Source organism: Topomyia yanbarensis, chromosome 2 (assembly GCF_030247195.1).
Source record: "Topomyia yanbarensis strain Yona2022 chromosome 2, ASM3024719v1, whole genome shotgun sequence".
Classification (NCBI taxonomy): Eukaryota; Metazoa; Arthropoda; class Insecta; order Diptera; family Culicidae; genus Topomyia; species Topomyia yanbarensis.
The window spans coordinates 22,587,347-22,600,076 of record NC_080671.1 but is presented as its reverse complement, the minus strand read 5'-3'; positions in this window follow the sequence as shown (position 1 = coordinate 22,600,076).

The window sequence follows — 12,730 nt, the reverse complement described above, 5'->3', positions numbered from 1 at the left end:
CTATTCCGGTCAAGAGCGGTAGCTAGGCACCAGAGCCAGGTACGAATCGTGCTACTTCCTGTGTACGCTCTGTAGCGGTATGCAGTTTGGTCTGGAAGCATCGGTACTCGTTGATGGCCATGAAAGCATGTATGAAAACATCGACAACTTTCATTGGTTCCGGAAAATCTTGGGAAAGTAACCATAAACTGAGGATAAATCAAATTCTGTTAAGCATGGAACCCACACGTCTAGAGCGTGAAATTTTTAAATTCAATTTGCAGTATTTGTACATAAATTGAGCTACATAATTATTCACTCACCTTTCCAGTTGAATTACCATGCAATCACAGGGTCGGCATGATCAGCGCTAGTGTTACTTTGCTATTAAATTCTGTAGTTGCAAAAGGGCTTATAGTATGATTTGTTGGAATTTGGATTTAACACGAGTTAAGAGTAGAATAGGAATGCGCCAGATTTCGACCTACATTTATAGGTTGTAGGCAGGCCCGACGAGAGGGGGGGTCAGGGGGGGCAACTACCCTGGGGCCCGGGTCTGTTTTGGGGGCCCGCATTTTTAACTGAATTAAATTTATTTTAATTTAATTGATGAAGTTTATTGTTTCTGTCGACACTGCAAATATATTACAATCAACTACTTCAACTTTAGCGGCATTAATTGGGTTCGCAATAATACATCATTTCTGTACCCAGACTCATCACACTCATCAACTAACACGTGTATCACTCAGCTACTCGACGGTTACAGCACCGCGGGGCTAGTTCAACTATGTGACGTCACTAATGACAACAACTTTGCTTTGGAAGCCAGGAGCTCTCCGATCACTTTGCCGTTTGTCGTGCTCCAGCTCCTCTCGTTAAACTATGCCAACACCACCCTGCTCTTCATTGTTTTCTCCGAAAATGTGTACCTTGTACATTCGAAGATACCACTGAGAAACTGACATATGCCTATCGCAAGACAGATTTTCGAGGAATGCACCTTTTCTTGTCTCGTATCAATTGGAATGAAATCTTGTCACAATCTGATGCAAACGCAGCGGCTGAAATTGTTTCGAACGTACTGATTTATGCTATCGACCAGTTTACTCCTAAAAAACTCAATCATGGCAGTGAATATCCTCCATGGTCGAATCGTACACTAAAAAAGTTTAAATTGGCCAAAAGGTCAGCTCTAAAAAAGTTTTCGAAATACCGAACCGATATGCAAAGAATCAGAATCTTTTTAAATCATTGTTACAAGAGACTTAATAAGTCTCTCTTCAATTCCTACCTTCATCGTATTCAGAGTCACCTTCGTAACAATCCAAATAAGTTTTGGAATTACGTTAATGAACAGAGGCGTGAGTCAGGTTTACCCACTTCTATGTCGCTGGGTGATTTAGAAGCGACTTCATTGCCGGACATCTGTGAGTTATTTCGCCAACAATTCAGCAGTGTTTTTACCAATGATACTCTTAATAATCAACAAGTCTCCGCAGCAGCCGACAACATTCCCCGTAGGACTAGTATTGGACCTCATTTCACGATATCTTCCGATATTGTACAAAAAGCTTGCACAAAACTCAAGTGTTCTAACACTCCTAGACCTGACGGAATCCCATCATCTATCATTAAAAAATGCTCGTCGTTGCTTTGCCTACCTCTGTCCGTCGTTTTTAATATATCGTTAAGTTCCGGAGTGTTTCCTACCATCTAGAAATCATCTTACGTTTTTCCGGTTTATAAAAAAGGATCCAATCGCACCTTTATGTGCACTATCGAAATTATTGGAGCTCATCGTTCTCGAGTTTTTGACACATTGTTGTTCTAGATACATCTCAGAAACTCAACACGGTTTCATTCCCAGGCGATCTACTTGCACTAATTTAGTAGCCTACACCTCATTTATGGCTCGCTCGCTACAGGATCGATTGCAGGCTGATGCAATATACACCGATCTGTCGGCCGCCTTCAATAAAATCAACCAATGGCTTCGATCTTACTTGTCAGGCCGTAAAATGTCTGTTAAAATCGGGAATCATTTATCCTCATCCTTCGACGTAACGTCCGGCGTACCTCAAGGCAGCCATATCGGTCCTTATATTTTCCTTCTATACATAAACGATCTGGATTCATTGATTAAGTGCTTCAAGGTGTCTTATGCCGATGATTATAAGTTATTCCATATAGTTAAAAGTTACTCTGATGCTTTGTTTTTGCAATCTCAGTTAGACATTTTCGCTAATTGGTGCATGACTAACAGGATGGTTTTGAATGCCTCGAAGTGTTCTGTGATTACGTTTGCACGAAAACGCTCCATCGTAACATTCGACTACACTATCTTGCAAAACAAATTAAAAAGAGAAACTACAGTGAAAGATTTAGTGGTTCTTGTGGATTCAAAGCTTACATTTAAGGATCACATTGCTTTTATCTCGTCTAAGGCTTCGCGTAATCTAGGAGTTATTTTTTGGGTTACTAAGCATTTCACTAACGTACAGTGCTTAAAAACGTTGTACTGCTCGCTCGTTCGTTCCACACTGGAATACGCCGCCGTTGTTTGGGCTCCTTTCTACAAGAACAGCATTCAACGCATCGAGAGTATTGAGCGTAAATTTGTGCGTTTTGCGCTGCGCCACCTGCCTTGGAGCGATCCCTACAATCTGCCCAGATACGAAGATCGTTGCAACCTCATTGGTCTTGAAACACTGTCTTTGCGCCGCAATGTGACCAAAGCGTCTTTTGTCTCTGATCTGTTATTGTCTCGCATTGACTGCCCTGATTTACTCCGTCTTCTCAACATTGATATTCGCCTCCGAAACCTTCGTTCCTACTCTTTTGTCCGTCTTCCAGTGTCTCGTACTAATTATGGCAAAAATGAACCCGTCAGCAGCATGTGTAGAGTGTTCAATCAATGTTACAATGTCTTTGACTTCAATTTGTCTCGCACTTCTTTAAAAAAATTGTTTTCGCGCACCCTTTCCCAAACCTGATAGTGTTAGCCAATTTTTTATGTTAATGTTAATACTTTACCTATGTAAGATAGAGTTTAAGAAGTGTTTATTTTAAGCAGTGTTTAGTGTTAGTCATTGTATCATTTGGTTTGTTTGTTAAATGTTGATACCTAAAAGATAGAGGTTTTGTGCCTACGGGAGAAGGAGCTTTTGAAAATCCACTCCCGCGGATTTTTCCCTCTCAATAATAATAACTACGTTCCAATCGTTCCAATGGTTTTCTGGAATACGTGAACGTAACCCAATTAGATTCATTCAACAGTGCAATAGAACCATTCTGGTTTCATTTATCGCAAGTGTTTGTCAAAGTGTACAGTATGAAGTTGTTTACAATTTATCATATTCTTAGCTAATGTTACTAATAAAAGTTGGATATTTCCGGAATGGGGTTGACGAGTAGATGACGAAAATCAATGAATGAAGCCACTTTGAAAACCAAGATGGCGAATTCCAGTTAAGACATCTCTATAACCTAAAATATTGACATTTTCGAAAAAGATAATCATAGAATTGATATAGGTATATTGATTTGTGATGCGGATGATATGATTATAGAAAACTTCTCTGAACCAGAAGACGCTATATTAGCCTTCAAAAGGGCATCGCTCATCTACTCGGCAAACCCGCTTAAAAATACCCTCATAGTTTATACAGATATTGTTTGAAATAGCTCCAAGGCACCATTTCTATCATCTACTCATTAAGCCCGTTTCAAAAATTCCCAAATTGTTAGGGTTATCGAGATTATTGTTCAATCGGAAGTCTCCATCCTGGATTTCAAAAAGGTGCCAAATATCCATTTTCATCATGTACTTGTCAAGCCCGTTCCGGAAATACCCATATTGTTAGGGTTATCGATAATGTTGCTCAACCAACGAATTTTGATAAGAATGTGAAGCGAATTTTTTATGATCTAAATCCCAAAAAACGAACTAATTCAATTTACGAACCCTTGGCTTGGTCCGTAAATAGAGGTTCCAGTGTACACATTTGATGCAGAAAAATGTGGGAATTGAACTAGATACTTATTCTACCTATTAGTATTCACCAAAAGTTGAAACTCTTTCTCTCACAACTCTCTGTCTCAGTCTTTCTAACAGCAGACTTCGCTGTTGGATCCCATTCATCGCATTCGGAATGTTTTCTCTCTGAATGTTGGCGCAAATGTAACAACTGATTCCAAAACCGATTTTACCATGTTCAGAAACCAATAAAGAAAATTCGTTCAGGTCATAGTGACAACTGCAATAGCTGCATCCAGTGCCTCAAAATCATCAACATGTACCAACAATAAGAAACAAGGCAGCATCGGTGGTGCGAAATTTTACATTCAGTTGCCTATTTCTGATTAATTTGCTGAATTAAATATTCAGTTTCAATGCTTCCCTCATTCATTCACTTCCAAACTGACTGAAATTTTATGCAGAATCGAATGGTTGAGTGCAGAGGAAATATAAATTCACTCACAAACCAAAGCATTCATTTGTTATTATGTGGACAGTTTGAAAGCAGAAGTTCTTTTACATTTTCGAGTATAACTGAACTGCATAATCTATATCTGGTGCACTTTTGCTTGATGATCTCAGAGCGAACGGACGAGGAAAACAAACAAACCTTCGATTCATCGCGGCGGGAATAAATAGAATTTTATTTCTCTTTCAAGCTCACGAAGGGATGACAATTTTTCTAAGCTCGGATTCTGAGCAGCATTAACGATGGTAGCATTAACGTGCGTCAAGGGAGTATGAACGATGGCGATATGGACTGTATGGCAATGTCGCAAAAAAGGTTTCCAATTGCAATGGCAAATCGGACGCAAGTCATTCTAATCGCCAGCCACAAACAAATATTCCTTTATTATTTTTATTTTTTTCATCTATTACTTATTTAAAATACTGACGACTCTGGTAAGCTAACGCATTGAATCGTATCAAATAAACAATTTTCATAAAAAATAGTTTAATTGAAACGGTTGCATTTGTATAGTTCCTCTAATCGATGTTGAAATAAGAAGTCATATATGGGACGGCCCGTCAGTACTTCGAACCCCGGGGCCCGGCGCGGCTCTCGACGGCCCTGGTTGTAGGTAAGTGTAAATGCCATTGTAAAACTTGCTTGAATTCATGGTCATAGTGAGTCATGGATATGCGATTCGTTTTATCAGTGCCGTATCAATTGACCGTAGTAGTCTATGCTTTTTGGACGCGAATAATTTCCCTGTCGTCAACTTTTTTTTTGAAAGTTTAGTTGTTTTTCATTAATTTTCGGTTTCTATAACCTGCTCCGTATAAAGGATTCATTTGCGTTGTAGTTCTCGGATCATTCAGTGTTTCATTTTAGTTTTATACGGAGGGAGATAATAGACGCTATTTCTGTGCCGTTGAAACGGATTAACCTGATAAGTACCGAATATACACTCCCTACACTCTATGAAGACTTTGACAGTTATCTTTCCCGCTAGCGCGGACGCTGATCCCCAGCGATGACGACTTCCTTTTGGGACCGCCAAATGGAAGTCGAATCAACTCCCAAGACTCAGGTAGGCTCAGCCGGATATCCCCGAATAGAACGGTACCTAGAGCTCTCCACCGGTCCATTGGTGGTCTTCATTCGGCGAAAAATTCTATAAATTGATTACAAATTCCTAAAGACCAGACGGAATACTTTCCGGCTGTGACCAGAACATCAACGGTGCGCTCGGACAAGATCAGCGTTATTGCCAGTCAATGCATGCAAATGATGTTGTATCTTCCGAGAGTTTACGAAGGAATGTCCATTTACCACTTCACTAAATAGAAATAATTGGCGCGGTCAACGCAAGCGCGTATCCCGAACGGAGTCTAAAGCACCCCCCCCCCCGATTTTTTTCAAAAATAAATTTAAGAAAATATATGTTTTTCGATGACTTGTAACAAATTTGTATCTTGATTGGTTTGAACAAATTAAAGAGAGAATGTTGAGGAAGATTGTTATTTCGAACCACCAAAGACACCGGTCACGATACCTACTCAGTATGCTGAGTGTGACAAAAACAGTTCCTTTCATATTATGTGGCTTGTTTGAAGGACAATAGAAACTGTTACTTTCATTTTTGCTGTGGTGATCTGTCCAGATGAGTAAGTCGCAGAAGCAGTAAGTGGCGCTCCAGCCAAACACGAAGGATATTAACTTCCAGCCTTTTCTCATGAAACGCATAAGATCTTCGTGTTGTGAAACACCGCGGTGAAAATGGAGGTTATGCTGACAGAAGTCGCCTTTATCGAGTTCTAGAATGTCAAGCATTCAGTATTGATCTTCAACAAAGTGGTTTGTAATAGCACTCCCCAAAACTTTGCTGAGAACATTAAGTCTCGAATTAGATTTGTTTGAAGAGGAAAATATCCATAAATACTTCTTGGAGGATAATATCCTCCAAGAAGTATTTATGGAGAATTTACTCTTCAAATAAATCTAGTTCGAGACGTTATATTATATGGTCAAAGTTATTTTATCAGATGATGTGCAGTTTAACGGCCGCAATAATTACACCGGAACCAACCCATTACCTACTACCGGACCCTGAACGTACAAAACATAATATGATAGTATCACTACACACATTATATTTTTGCATATCCACAGTCTCCAATATCATTACCTGAACCACAAACAATTGCCAAATTTGTGCCTGCTGTGTTCAGGTGATATTGACGGCGAAAGCTGCCTCAAGTATCTTAAAATTTCCAGCCAGCACCGTCATTGTTGGAAGTCCACACTCGTGACCCGTAAGCATATGAAACAAGGATGAAATCAGATGTTCGCTAACATGAACATGGCAGTAACCTCGATCATGACACGGAAGTTTACCAAATAGAAATGATCGACCACCAAGACGCTGTTGGTTAGGAAAAATAGTTCCCAGCCTATCAAACAGATATCCACGCGCAATCGCTAGTCGCTCGCACGAGACCTGTTGGACAACCATTAACATTGTATCATTTTTATTATTTACAGCATGTAAATATATAAAAGACCCACAGCTCCGTTTGGCTAACGCATTGAACCGAATCGAATGAACGAATTGTACAATGAAAATGTTTTTGAGGAAACTGAGCACAAAAACTCTTAAAAATTGAGCACTTTATCGCTAGTGATTGCCACAAGACTCAGATGCTGGATATTGCCGAGAATAAAGTTAGTAAAATTACGCAAATTGAATGTATGTGATAGGTGAGTGTACTGTACACTTAGTATAAACACCAGGTCTCTCACTCAAACTTGCTAGGCCAAAAACACTTCAATTGGCTGACAACAATATAGTCAAGAAGACTGTTTTTGTTAATCCGGAAAACCGTAATATTTCTAACAATCGAAAAATAAGCATGGAAAACACGAAAAAGTAAACAAGCCAAAAAGTGGTAGAACAGCGTTTTTACTCATATGTTCATATATCCATGAATTATATGCACCCGTATACTACTAACACCGCTGATATGCAGAAACGTAACAGTAGGCTTCATATTGCAACCAGCAGCAACATTTTAGTCGCCTTCGATTGTTTCCAAATCATGTCTATGTAAGTTTGAAAACGACGTGAAGTCGCCATATTTGTCTATATTTGAGACAAACATTGTCATATTTTGATTTCCCTTTTTTGTGACCTTTGGATGTGCAGGTGTCACACTACTAGCACTTTTCAAGGTGAACCAGTCTCCAAATAAAAAATTTGCTAATATTTTTGTAAATATTCTCGTTCCGATCCACGCCGCCGATCCAAAAACGACCCCTACGCCCCCAAGATCAAAAATACATCGGGGTACATCAGTGGAGGATCTGACATAGCCCTTTTCAAATAAGCAACAGCGGTTTGGTTTCTTCGGAAAGTTGTGCATTTTTTCACAATAAAATATGTTTCTGAACATTTCAATGAAATTCGAGAAATCAAACAGAAAAGGGTGAGGTTGGGCAAATCCGATAAATGCTCACTTTACATCGGATCAAGTCGTTATATATACCAAATTAAAGGCTAAGCTTCTGCGCTATCTTCTACGCCTAGAATTTTAATTATACCCTGGGAAAATTTTGAGATACAAGCATTTTACGAAAAAGATCATTTTTGTTGTTTTCAAAAATGGTGGGTAAACTCGACCGCCTATGATTTTGGCTGATTTAGTACAGATATTACCCAAATTTAATGATTTTTCAATGTTAAATCGATGAATGCTATGTTTTTGAATGGTAATAAAAAATGGAATTCAATGTCAATCTCCGAATGTTATAACCTTAATCAAAGAATCTAAATCCACTTACTTTTTTATGCAATCACTTTAACAATCAGAAATATCCTGTAGTCAATTGTGCACAAAAATCAAATCAAAAGTTGTAAAAACACACTTGTTGTCGTTTGAGCATCTCAATGTAGACTAATAAAATGCTGTCATGCCATCATTATGATTATTTTCTATGCTCTACAACAGTGATTCTCAACCGGGGAGTCTGCGAAGAAAAATATATTTTCCGAGTGCCTATTGAAGTTTCAGATCTTGCTTCCTAACAAACTGAAAATAACATTTTGATAGCATACAAAATCGATGTTTATCCATGGGGGTCTGCGGCAATCCAGGGTGATTTCTATGGGGTCCGTGGCACAAAAAAAAATTGAGAACCACTGCTCTACACGGCAACACTGATATTAGTTTGGGTAGCGCTTTCGATTTTCGATAACAGGGAAACCGGGTTCACCCACACGGTCGGATTCGCCCCACCTTGCCCTAAACATTTAAATTTAAGGAGTTCACATAGAAAACGTCCCATAAATCTATAACTAAACGAGAAAGAAAAAATATGTTTTCGGAAAACATTACAGCTTTATGGCTTACCTCCACAACTTTCTTGAAGACACTCATGCACTATCTCTAGTTAGATTTTCTATAGCCTACTATGATCAATATCCTTAAAAAGTATTATTTCCCAAAGGTGGCGTTTTTCATACACATATACATTATAGAACATGTTATTCCGCAAATATGGATAGTTTTAGCTCCATATAATTAGGTTCCTTAATTAAGGTTCCTCCTCCATATAATTAGGTTCCTCATGTTTCGAGCTACTGTGCGGTGGCGAGTGTCGGAATCTTCCATTTTTTAATTGGTTTCACTGCACGTGCGACTATTGCATTTTTTAATTGAATTCACTGCACGTGCGACTCTTGAAAGTTCTTATTACTAGGAACACTTTACCTACTCTATCAAGAAAGCCACACACTGAATGCAATCCTGCAGCTTGCGTAGAAACACTGGTAATTTGAAAATTACTAATTCGTCAAGTCTATCCGGACCAAGTACTAACCCATTCGAGACTTAGATTTAAAAAATTCTTCTGACCCACCTGGACCAAGTGCCTTACGTATCAACTTGGTGAAGAATCTGCCTGACCTAGCAAAAAGACGCTTGTTGAATTTATTCAACAAGTTTCTTGAGCAGAACATTGTCCCGCGTGACTGGAGACAAGTGAGAGTTATCGCCATTCCAAAACCGGGAAAACCAGCTTCCGATCATAGCTCGTATCGACCGATTGCAATGCTATCCTGCATCAGGAAATTGTTGGAAAAAATTATCCTACGACGTCTCGACAATTGGGTTGAGGCGAACGGCTTGCTCTCAGATACCCAGTTTGGTTTTCGGAGAGGAAAGGGAACGAATGATTGCCTGGCGCTACTTTCGTCAGAAATCCAACTCGCTTACGCAAAAAAAGAACAAATGGCGTCTGTGTTCTTAGACATAAAAGGAGCATTCGACTCAGTCTCCATTGATGTTCTCTCGGAGAAACTACATCAATGTGGTCTTTCACCGATATTAAATAATTATTTATACAATTTATTGTCAGAAAAGCACATGCATTTTTCATATGGCAATTTGGCGACACTCAGAATAAGTTACATGGGCCTCCCACAAGGCTCTTGTCTAAGCCCCCTTCTTTATAATTTTTACGTGAATGACATTGATAATTGTATTGTCAGCCCATGCACTCTAAGACAACTTGCAGATGATGGTGTGGTTTCTGCCACAGGACCAAAAGCTATAAATTTACAACAACCATTGCAAGATAGCTTGGATAATTTATCAATTTGGGCATTGAAGCTAGGCATCGATTTCTCTACGGAGAAAACAGAGTTGGTTGTTTTTTCAAGGAAGCATGATCCAGCTCAGCTTCAGCTTCAGTTGGTTGGTAGAACGATAGCCCAAGTCATGTCCTTTAAATATCTCGGAATTTGGTTCGATTCTAAAGGTACATGGGGAGGCCACATTAGGTATCTGATAAAGAAGTGCCAACAAAGGATAAATTTTCTCCGAACAATAACCGGATCTTGGTGGGGTTCTCACCCAAGAGACATGATAAGATTGTATCAAACAACAATACTTTCAGTAATGAAATATGGGTGCATCTGTTTCCGTTCAGCTGCGAACACTCACATTATTAAACTGGAACGGATACAGTATCGTTGTTTACGAATCGCCTTAGGTTGCATGCAGTCGACCCATACGATGAGTCTTAAAGTACTAGCGGGAGTTATTCCTTTAAAAGACCGATTCTGGGATCTCTCCTCTCGTTTACTTATTCGATGTGAGGTTATGAACCCACTGGTAATTGAAAATTTTGAAAGACTTGTCGAGCTTCAACCCCAAACCAGATTCATGACAGTGTATTTCAATCACATGTCACGAGAAATAACGCCTTGAAATAACGTTTCATTGCACGCGCGACTATTGAATTTTTTAATTGGATTCACTAAAACGTGCGACTGTTCGGCGCTACAATAATTCTTCGATTGAATCCACTTTTTTCATCAGCCTACTGTGATTAAAAGCATATTTTCACATTAAAATTTGTTTGTTATACCCGTTACCGTAACGTCAGTCGTGTACCGTTTCAACGTTTTAAGTAGACAGGAAGTTACGGTAAATGTCACAATTTACACTCAAGTATATTTTTTATATTTCTATAAACCCGCCCACTAGTATTCCTACAGCGGGAATGGGAAGGTATTCGAAAACTGTAATCGCGACCAAATTGCGTCGTATGGCTGACCAGGGCTCCTTCTCCAATATTCATTGACGTTTTCTGAAGAACAAACATTATGTTTTCAATAAAACATACTGAATTCGTTGAGAATATTTTTTTATTTTTTAACTTTTTTTTTCAAACACTGAAGCAGTTTCTTTAAGATGAAAATATGTGGAGGCCAGCAACGAACGCTTGTTGCTAGGCACCGACGCGCTTGTTTATATTGAGAAAAAATGGAATTCGAAGTGAAAATTAAAACGCACAAATGAGAGTTTTCGAACATTTTCCTTCGGTCATCTGCACATTGACAGAAAATTTGAAGTTTTGTTAGTAAACAATTAAAGTTTCGTGGCTGTTTTTGCAGTGGTATGTGATTAAAGTGCATTTGAAAAAGTGCACTAATAATGAGAAGAAAAATAAGTGTTTCGAAAAGAAACCCCAAGTGAAGAGGGGTGATATTTTCGCACAAAATAAGAGCTACAGATGGAATTCCGTCAAAAACTCGGGTTGATTATATAGGAAAATGTTCTAGCTTTCTCAAGTAGCAGTTTCGTGGTTCACCGGCAAGGTTAGTGTATTGAAAAACGTATTTTTATATTTGCTCATGTCAGATTCACGGTTAGGCAGGGGAGAGGGGTGTGTGCGGCGTAGAAGCTATGTTTTGGCTCGCATGTATAATGTCCTTAAATCGACGTCTTTCCAGTGGATTATTTTGTCCACTTGACGTACGGTGTCTTGGGATGCACAACAGAGTAGGGTTACGAATAATACGGGGAGGTGCATACAAATTAACGCCCGAGAGAAGATCGGGACTGTGGATATTACCTGATAGCAAGTCGAAAACAAAAACTCTTTGCAGAGTCTGCAGACCGAGTAGCATACATCTATCGGGATAAGAAGGCAATACAACTGGATCATTCCATGGAAGTTTTCTGATAGCGAATCGCACAAAACATCTTTGTATATGTTCTAGTCGGTCACTTTGAACAGCATGGTATGGTACCCACACTTGCACAGCATACTCCAGAACCCTTCTGATCAGGGCACAGTACATTTAGTGCAAAGAAATCATCGAAGTCCGCCGTGTTCCGCATTCCGAAAGGCTTAGCAGTTGTCGGAAAAGCTCAACTTCCTATCGAAGAGCACTCCCAAATCACGGATCGAGTCGATGCTTTGAATTGTTCTTCCTTCTAGGCTATACTCATAACGTTCTGGAGTCAGCAAGCGTCCGAAACTAATTGTTTTGCATTTATTAACATTGACTTCCATTTCGTTAAACGTGCACGATTCGTGAATAATACAGATATCTACTTGAAGCACTACGGCGGCAAGTGCCTAAGCGATAGTTCGGCCGATTTTGAGATCGTCAGCGGTTTAGCAATTGCCCACACTTGATCCGACTACAGATATCGTTAATAAATAAACTAAAAATAAGTGGGCCCAGATTACTGCCTTGCGGGACACCTGTGGTTGTTCTGAATGTACTTGAGCGCGTGTTAGTCAGCCAGGTAGGAAATCCTAAACGCTTTAATTTCAGAATTGCGATGTTGTGCGGTACTTTGTCGAAAGCTTTTGAAAAATCGATATAAATTGCGTCCACTTGATGACGCTTTTCGACAGCAGGAAACAATTTAGAAGTGTAAGCTATTAGGTTAGAAGTTATTGATCGTTTCGTGACAAACCAGTATTGA